Source organism: Pseudorasbora parva, chromosome 8, assembly GCF_024679245.1.
Source record: "Pseudorasbora parva isolate DD20220531a chromosome 8, ASM2467924v1, whole genome shotgun sequence".
NCBI lineage: Eukaryota > Metazoa > Chordata > Actinopteri > Cypriniformes > Gobionidae > Pseudorasbora > Pseudorasbora parva.
The window spans coordinates 10,486,747-10,496,820 of NC_090179.1; the positions used below are offsets into that span (position 1 = coordinate 10,486,747).

At 39.0% G+C, this 10,074-nt stretch overlaps 1 long non-coding RNA gene across 1 annotated transcript; it reads left to right on the plus strand.

Annotated features, from left to right (window-relative positions):
• Positions 1–8,165, plus strand: LOC137085011 (uncharacterized). The gene is made up of 4 exons (XR_010906878.1): positions 1–1,675; positions 1,820–1,953; positions 3,114–3,259; positions 7,602–8,165. It is a non-coding gene; the product is annotated as an uncharacterized lncRNA (long non-coding RNA).
• Positions 8,166–10,074: the final 1,909 nt, after the last annotated feature.

Sequence of the window (10,074 nt, forward strand, 5' to 3'; positions counted from 1 at the left end):
TGCTCATGAGCTGAATGACACACTTGCTGGTCATTTATTCTAATTGCCAAACTCAAAACGAAATAATGTACATCTTTTGTCAATCCTAGAACAACATTCCTGAATGTGAATGGCGTAGAAGCACCTAACCCTGGTCGTAAGCCTAAACTTGACAAAAACGGATAAACTTGTGTCTCAAATCTGATTGGTTGATTGGGGTTTTGCTCCAGGATCAACAAGGATGTTTATCCAGGAACATGTTCTACTTGGTGAAATCCCATTCAGTGATGATCACTATAGCAATCACCCACATTGACAGCCATTCAGCATTTTCACTGGCCATAATTTTGACATTGATACCATAGGGAATGTATTTATTTTTTAAATTATCTCATAATTTTATTAACAATTAAGCAGTAGGTATATTAGGCTGCTGTCACTTTAAGAGCAGACGAACGGATCATTATACTGTTACACGTGTTTTCCTTCTCAACTGTTTGCGTTCACTTAAAACAGAACTGACTGAGTTCAGTTGAAAATTTGCCAAGTTTGGCATTTTGACATTATTTTGTGTGTATTTGACTGTTTAAGTGCAATAAGAAGCAAATAAAAGCTCAATTTAGTGCTGAGTGGCGGCTTCATGTGCACACAGTTTGGGGAATGAGTAAAATGATGTGCAATGTGTTCAGTCCCACACCGAAATTCAAGCCCTGTAACAATAGTCACGAGTGAGTGAGGTTGATGTCACTCACGCTGTTGGAGAGATGAGAGAACGAGAAAGATGATATCGTGTGTCTATTGTGTGAAAAAATTGTATCGAAAGCGTTTCAACTATTTCAGTATCTTGAAAAGTCAGTTGGTGGGTGTTAATGTCAAGCCCTGAACCTGTCAACTGAGTTGCCTTGATCTGGTCATTTACTGGCAGCAGCATACTGTAGATTATCATTTGGAACTTTTTTAGAAAAAAATAAAAATGGCAGTAAAGTAAATTAGATGATTTAAATTAACTTTCGTGAAACCATGTCTTATCTTTTTCAAGAAACAGAAATATTGTATTGTTGTCATTACGTACCGTATTTCTTTGCTTTTGTCTAAGATTCACTTTTTTAATTTGTTCTAGATATTTAGGCATGGTGATTTGAAATTCATGCTGAAACCTTCATAGAAAAAAAGTATATTAGCATATTAACATATTACTTGCTATTTCTGCAGCATGTTTGTGAATTTTCTTTATGCAATGAATACTTGATGACCTATACTTTTGCCAAAATGTCAAGTATTCAACAGAATGCACCACCAAAATCCCTTTCAAAAGTCTGTTCTCTTGGCAGCCATATTGCATCGCCACTTGGCAGCTGTCATACAAGACCAACTCTTATTTACTGAAAAAAACGTTTTCAAACCAGCAATAAAATCGGATATCTCAAAAATCTTATTATGCTCTTTAAGCATTAAAAAGTGTTTTTCAGGTTGGTCCAGCCAGTGGTCTGGATGCTTTCTACACGTTGCCTTTCTACAGGAACCGGAGCTTCTAACCGCAGCTGCAGTAATGTAATGACTTTACCAATTGCTGATTGGTGCTTTCGGAGGAACCGGGACGTACTTTTTTCGATTGCATGGTGCAGTTGCTCCCTTAACAAGTGGGGGCTCGTCTCTTCATTTAAAAGGAATTGTCGAGAGACTCATCTAATATGAGGTAAGTCTCCTTTTTGTGTTGTTTGTTAGTTTTTGGTGGGTGAGGAAACTGTGGTAGATGGAGTTTGATTTGCTTGCATTCACTCTCCAGCCTACCACAGAGATCTTTGAATGTGAGATATCTTTTTTATGTTAATGTCCCTAGGGAGGCAGCGAAGAAAACTATTAAGAAAGTGCTGCGTGATAGGCTTGTGGAAACTGGGATTTTACCAGAATAGGCTGCTGTGGAGGGCAAGGTTTCATCTGATGTGGCAGCAGTAACTGGAGTGAACCGTCTTGGTAATATACAGTCTTTAACACCACATACACTGAAATATATCTCACACTGTATTTGCAATGTATGCAGTTAAATTATTTGAGTTAGTCATTTTTATTATTTTACTAAACCAGGGGTTCTCAAACCTTTTTGTTGGACAAACCCCTTAGACGTATTGTTATTCATGAATTATCATCATCACCATCATCATTTTTATCAATAATAATAATAATAATAATAATAATGTGAATAATAATGTTTTAATTATAAAAATTAAGACAGAAATATTATATAATATTGTTGTAGAACACAATCACATTGTAAAAAAATATATATTTATATATATATATATATATATATATATATATATATATATATATATAATATAATGATTTTATTTTTCATTACAAATTAAAATACTAATATTTATTTCTTAAATTCTTCACTTCTAAAAATTCAAACCATCGAGATTTTAAATCCTCAAACCTTTAATTTGGCAGAATACCGGTGAAATGCTGTAAATGTATTAGAATTGTATGCAATGTTGGACATTATGTGAATAAGTAAATCAAGTAAACATGATGCTCTTAAAAGGTGAATCACGATTATTGGGCAGCCCCAAATATTTATTAAAATTTTATTTTTGATATAATTAATCATTAGCTCACAAACCCCCTGTACAAACAGATATATTTAAGATAATTTTACATTGAATTCACTACAAAAAATATATATTTTTGTATCTGTGGATGTTTCAAAAAAAATGTTTTTGTATTCACAGCGATTCAGTTATTGCCCTGTAATGCTGCTAAAGTGTGCTGGTGTGCTAAAACTGGGAAAAACACAAAGCAAACAGCCCTGTTCTGTTCTCGTCCCCCCAACCCAACCCCGCCTTCCCACCACTCCCTCAACATTTCCCTCTCTCTCTCTCTCCTCCCCTCATTCTAGCATTCTAACCCTCTCAGTGCCCTAGTTTAGTACTTCAAGGTTGGCCACATATATTCTACCCCATGCCTTACGGCCAGCCAATGGCAGGCGAGCAGCGGTTGCAGTGGAAGGGTGGGGCTGTGGTGTCATACAGCAGTGCAGCGAGTGGCCAGTGGGAGGAGAGGGGCGAGGGGCTGGGGTGTTTGAGGATGGTGGTCGTTGCCACGGGTGTGTGATGCTTGTTTTACTGTGGCAGGTCACATCGGGGAAGAACCTGAGAGGAATAGACGGCATGTGTGCGGAGAACAGACATTACAGAGGCTGAGAGCGGAAAATTGACTGGCTGGTTCATCGTACGTCTTCAGCATGCAGGGAAAGTGCCTGGATGCATTCAAGAATATTGTAAGAAACTCACTCGTTAAAAGCCATTGCTATACTGTCAGGGTTAATTCAAACTAAAAACATAAAACACATTTTCATTAAGAGAAATAAAATACAAAAAATCTTGTACTTTCTTTTTTCATTTATATTGACTTGATACAAACACACGACAAAAATACCTACTACAATTAAAATGAAAACGGCAAATATAAAAATACTAATGTATTCAAAATGTTAATTAAAAACTAAATAAGTATCTTAATGATACTAAAATAACACTGTTTACCAAATTATATGCTATATTCTAGGTGATTCTATTAAAAACTAAATCCTTATTAAATTATATACCGGTATGTCACAAACGTCAAGGTTGTTGTTTTCTATACAGCAAAGGTGAATAATAGCTTTCTTTATGACACCAAACACACACACACACAATCCACAAGACTTATATTCAATACTACTATTTTCAATTCTTGTAAAACTGTAAATAACTTTGTGTAAAAACCATCAAGCTGTTACTAAAAATCTTTCCCACTGCAGCACATCATTCACAATTGTGTATATTTTAAACTGAATGCAACCTGGACATTTTGCATTAGGAGTGCTCGAGAAGCATCACTATTGTACAGTATTGCTTATTTAAACAACCCCCCTAACAAAAATATTATAAATGATATGTATAACTTATCTCAAATCACATGGCCTTGGGACAAGAACGTATTTTTGCCACAGCATCAACCTAGCATTCTGCATGTTCACGTTTTTTTTTAAGGAAATTATAGAAATCATAGAAATCAAGATATTTTTTGCTGTTTTTTTTTGGTGCCTCCAGTGGCAAAGAAATTACACACTTCACCTTTAACTAAAAACAATATTCCCAATTATTCTAATGAAATGCCTATTCCCTATTCATGAAAGGACAAAGTCAGATTTTAGAGACCCTTCTCAATTAAATGATCTTATCACAGTAGACTTTGAGCTGACTTTTAGCTCAATAATGTTACAGACTGTCTCCGTCCTGTCAGGCTCAGTCAATCTGCCCTTGTCCCAAAGGTCATCTCTCTCCTACAAGCACAACTCCGCTCTGATAGAGACAGCACGTCTGCAAGACTTAAAGGAATAGTTCACACCAAAATGTACCCTCATGTGGCTCAATAATTTCTTTATGCCCCATTTCCATATAACAATCTTTAAAAAAAAAAGTATGATTTATACACTAGAAATAGGCATTTCTAATAATTAATAATTCTGATAAACTGTGGGACATACGGGTTAGTGGTAGCCTGACGTGGTCATACTCAATTCTATTCAGAATATGAGTCTGAAACTGCTCCATTGGGCTGTGATTATGGGGCGTGTTTCAACCGAACCAGGAAAGAAATCAATTGGACAGACCAACAACCAATCAGTGTTGCCAAGTCCGCGTTTTTTTCCCCGCGGGTTGTTTTCTATGTCCGCGTGTTGAAGCGACTATTATGTGATATATAGACCCATGAGTGTGATTTTTAGCAGGCAACCTTGCCAAAATAACACACATTTTACCCTCCAAACGCCATTGTTCCCCCGGAGAACCCCCATGAGAAGCTATTGTTCAGGGCTAGTAGTTGGCGGGTTTTGTTGTAAAAACTTGGCAACCCTGTCTGCACGCGCGCTGAAATCAGGCTGGAATACACGATCTTTGCCGGTGTTGTAAAAAAATAAAATAATTTATTGATACACAGAGTACTTACCCAACTTGATCATCATTTCTGAGAGAAATTGTGAAGGTGAACGCAGATACAAACAAGCTCTCCGTTTAGGAATCGAACAAATATAATCCAAGCCCCTTTGATGACGTGATGATTACGTTACTGTTGATCAGCTGTCCGTCATCGTCTAAAGCCCGCCCTGAGGATTTCATTGGTCTGAACAGTTTCTGTTCAGAGATAATTACTCCTCTATGGCGCGAGGCCAGACCGAACTGCCCGTCCTAAAATGTTTGTGGGGGGGGCTAAGTTCGGCTGGCATCCAGGCTAGGTTAGTGGTATACCTCTATTGCCTCAAGAAACGCCCTTATTCACACGGGAGGCCTTTCTGTGTGAGTTTAAATGTTCTTCGGTTTTTGGCATGGGTGTCATCTTGTCAGCATTCATTACCTCAGTGAAATACAGTTTACAGTTTAATCAAGTCAGATAAAATTAAAACAAAAGGCAGATGTTACCTGCATTATAATGGTGGTATATGACAAATGTGTTAGTAAATTAAGTGCTATAGTGTGAAATTATTTATTGTATGAATACATACTAATATTTCATTAAGATAGTTTTTTGATCGCCAGAAATTCTGCATACAAATATGGTGACAATGGTTCAGGTATTATAGGATGGCATACTAGGGTGCCTTTACTCTTTGAAATGGGTCCTATTATGCCCCTTTTATGTAAAATAAGTCACAGCGTGTGTATGTGAAGTTTAGGTCAAAATACATCACAGATCATTTTTTATAGCATGTGAAAATTGTCTCTTTGAGGGTGAGTAAAAACAGTTTTTTGTCTCTGTCGCTTTAAATGCAAATGAGCTGGTGCTCCCGGCCCTCTGTCAAGGAGAGGGCAAAGCTTCAAGAGCTCATGTTAACATCTTCGAATACCTCACGCAGACACACTGAAAATGTCAGAAACTGTCTTTTCTGTTCAAAATGTAGTCGGACAATGATGGAGAGACTCAAAAAGAAGTGACAACATGTAGAATGCAACAGAACGTTTCTGAATGGTTAATTGATGAATTTATGTAGCTGATGTGAAGTTAATTATTGGTTAGCATATTCTGTCATGATAATCTATAAATCGCTCATGTGGGAACTGTTGTAAAATGCACAGAGCTAACGAATATATGCTGCATGAAGAAAGAACAACATGGCCTCATGCCCTTTTGTTGCGTGTTCCCGGGGGCAGGGTTTATGTGAATTTTAGGGTTTGTGATGTCACCACCAATGAAAAAGAAAAGACATCCGCCGTTTCTCGATATGCGTTCTTACTTTGTACTTGTGTTCTCATCTTCAGTCACTGCCCAAGCACTGTTCCAATTAAAAGTTCACGTCTAGCCAAGCAGGCTACAGTTCATTTCCCGGATGTGTCCTTGATCCTCCCCTTTTATCGAGGATGCATCGAGAGGAGACTTGTGGCCGACAGACCGGTACCCCAGAATGCATCTCGCACCGACCCCGCATAATTTAAAAATACTACTGTTCATGTATCACAAAATGTAGTTTTGAGACTTTTTCAGGTGAGAATGTACTTGTTTAAAGATTAAATATGTGGTTCATTTATAAAGAGAGCGCCTATTTGAAAATTGTATCTGCCGTTTTCAGAGTTGTGAGATCCAGTCCATTAGCGGGTGCTCAGCGCTCGTTAACCCGCCGAGAGCAGCCTTTCCTCGGCCAGACCTTCTTATGTCAGATCAAATTTTCAAAAAGCCGCTCTCTTTATAAATAAACCACAGATTTGAGCTTTAAACAACTACGTTCTCGCCTGAAAATGACTTAAAACTACATTTGGTGACACGTTGACTTGCCGAAATACATTCTGGGATACCGGTCTGTCTGAAGTCCACAAGTCTCCTCTCGGTGCATCATCAAAAGAAGGGCAAGATCAAGGACACATCCGGGGATTTGAACTGTACTTGGCTAGATGTGAACTTTGAATTGGAACAGTACTTGGCCAGCGACTGATGACGATCCACAATTGAGAATGATGACGATTCCTCCCGTCCTCTGGAGTTCATTCTCCAGAGTTGAACTTGGCAAGTCTGAACTATGCAAGTCAGAAGTTCGCGTACTTGATATTGAGAAACGGCCATCATCAGTCTACAGTTGTTCTCAAACCTGTCTTGGGGACCCCCTACCAGTGCACATTTTGCATGTCTCTCATATCTAACACACCTGATTCAAATCATCAGCTCATTAGTAGAGACTGCAAGACTTGAATTGGGTGTGTCTGTTGAGGGAAACATACAAAATGTGCAGTGGTGAGGGGTCCCCAAGACAGGTTTGAGAACCACTAATGCAAAATTGCAAACAAAGCAAAACACCCTTTTTGTAAATTAGTGATATATTTATTCTCATATTTCATATAGTCATATTTATTCTCCAGTGATCTCCTGCTCTGCTGTTTTTTTATTCAAATAAATACAAAAGGTTCCAAAATTACAAAAATATTCAAAAGTTTTTGTTTTTCTACTGAGTCTTCTTCATGCACTTTAGCTACCACCCCAATTTACAGATTAACTGACCTAAAAGTGATGAGAATGTCTCGTTTACTGTAACCTCTGTCAATAACTGACACTACGGCATCTATGAAAATGTTAGTCTCTCTGTTTATCCCAAGGTTTACTGCAGTCGGCCGGATCCGGGCCGTGTCCAGATCAGATGATGGAGCTACGCCCAAACATGACCAACACATCCCTGAAGTGTCTGCTGAGATCGTGTCTAGTAATCCCCCCTGTAAATGCTACATCTACATCAACATCCTTATCACTCCGGCGTGACGACTCCAATCTTTCGAATAATCTTGTGAATATTTATTGATCTAATATGACTTCTGACCTGTAATGTTGCCAGATTCATAATCATACACTGTTTGTTTGTTGGCCAGAGACCCCTCGACTAAGCCTGGTTTCTCCCAAGGTTTTTTCTCCATTCTGGCCTGAAGGAGTTTTGGTTCCTTGCCAATGTCTCCTTTTGCTTTTGGCTTGCTCAGTTGGGGACACTTACATTTCACATTGACACTATATGATAAATGGAATGAGTTGATTACATCACCGTTTTCACCAGAGCAGCTGTAAACCCAAATCAAATTCTGTTGCATTATCTTCCTGTTAACACTGTGAAGCTGCTTTGAAACAATCTGCATTGTAAATAGTGCTATATAAATAAAGGTGGCTTGACTTGACTTGACAAGGGGTTACACTTGGGAGCCCTAAACACCTAAACATCGCCTGTCCGAGAGCCTGCACCGTAACCTTCATCACTTGGAGAATGGAGTCAGTCCCAAGCGCCGTTCCTGCATTAATACCAGCTCAGAACTACCCTTGTGCTGCTCTTTTAGAGCTTTGGCCTGATGAACCTGCAGGATGGCTATGGCATGCAGGGCGGGGCGGGGACGGCCAGTCCAGCAGCACTGTAAGCCTTCACTGTTAGAGACGAAGTGAACTTGCAGACCATGGAAACGCGCTTTACCACCCACGGTAACCTCCGTGTCGTCATGTGTGTATGACATTGCTGTTATCACGTGAGCAAACACACATGAGCACCAGTCTGAACTCCGTCTACAATATAATGTGTGTTTTAATAAACAGTTAGATCCAGTCTAACTATTCTGATTGGATTGTGTTTGAAATAGACACTTTCCTAGAGCTAAAATAAGTGTTGTGCCTCTAATAAGTGCTTTTGATTTCCTTTTTGTTTTAAATGATATGCAGAAAATACTGGAGGTTTGCCACAGAGATGTCCCTCCACCTAGCCTAGAAATCCAGACGCACCCTAGCGGCAGCAAATTTAATCTGCCCGCGAGTGTCGTCTAGGAACTCTCAATACCATTCTGAGCTGTATTCCTCTCAATCTGGGCGGGCCAATCACATCGTCTATAAAGTCGGCGGGCGGGGCCATAATGACGACGGCCGAGTTGCGTTTGCGTGCTTCTTGTAAACACAGAAACTGGCGAACGGCGGTCTTTCGAATCAGCTCTGAATGCGACTCTGGAAGACTTGGAGTTAAGCTTTCCTCTGAGAAAAGAACAAAGAACGGCACTGAAGTCATTCTTAAAAAGGGAAGATGTGTTCGGATTTTAGCCGACCGGATACGGTGAATGTTTAATCAGTCAACAAGCTCTGTTTCACCTTCGTTGCTCTGGTTGGTTGTAGTAGCGCTATCCTATCGCGTGCAGAGGGAGTTTGAAAGACCTTTTTACAGAAGGTAAAGGTCTCGGTAATCGATACTGACATTTGTCCGTAATGGCTACCGAGATGGCACATTCGGACGGGACTTGCACACATGAGTTATTGCAGGCGCATATCAACATATTATCATATCGGCAAGGCAAATCGGCATAATTTTTTCATATTATATTTTAAGCGTTTATCGTCCGATTCCGATGTCGTGCCGATAATATCGTGCATCCCTATCTGGTATGCAATCTCCCAAGTTCCTGTTATTTACTCTCCAGCAATCTGCTGCATTTTGTTTATTTAAATAAAAACTGTTTTTGGTTTTCTACTCCTGAGTCTTACCTGTGGTCTTTGACTCTCACCCTACCTTACAAATAGTCTTTATTTATTTAAATTTTTTTAAACATTTTAAACAGTGATTCCTATAGTAAACGTCAAAGCCATACAAGGGCCAGGGCCAGTCATTTAACTAATAACATTTCTTCACAAGACCAACAATTTTAAAATTACCAACACATTTTAAGTGAGTAACAACATATACGACAATAGTTAAATAAGACATTCGATGTTTTTGAATATATATCTTTATTTCATCTACACTTGATTAAATAATGGCAATCTGTAAGGTGAATTCTGGCTCCCATGGGCATGTATTTGTAAATGGTGCATTAGTGATAGTACCTGGATAACTTTACATGTTGTTATATTTAGTTCTCAACACGCGCCTCGTGTCTTTATCGCCACTATTGTTTAAGGTAACATAAGAGATCATATGGCGTTGCTCTAGACGGATCTATTCCTGGCTAATGGGCAATGTAGTGAAAGGTAAACCTGATCCTCTGCTGGATGTCTGGAAGTCAGCGGGCTGACATTTGGCCGCCGATAGACCGGTGTGTGTTCAGTTGTAAGGGAACA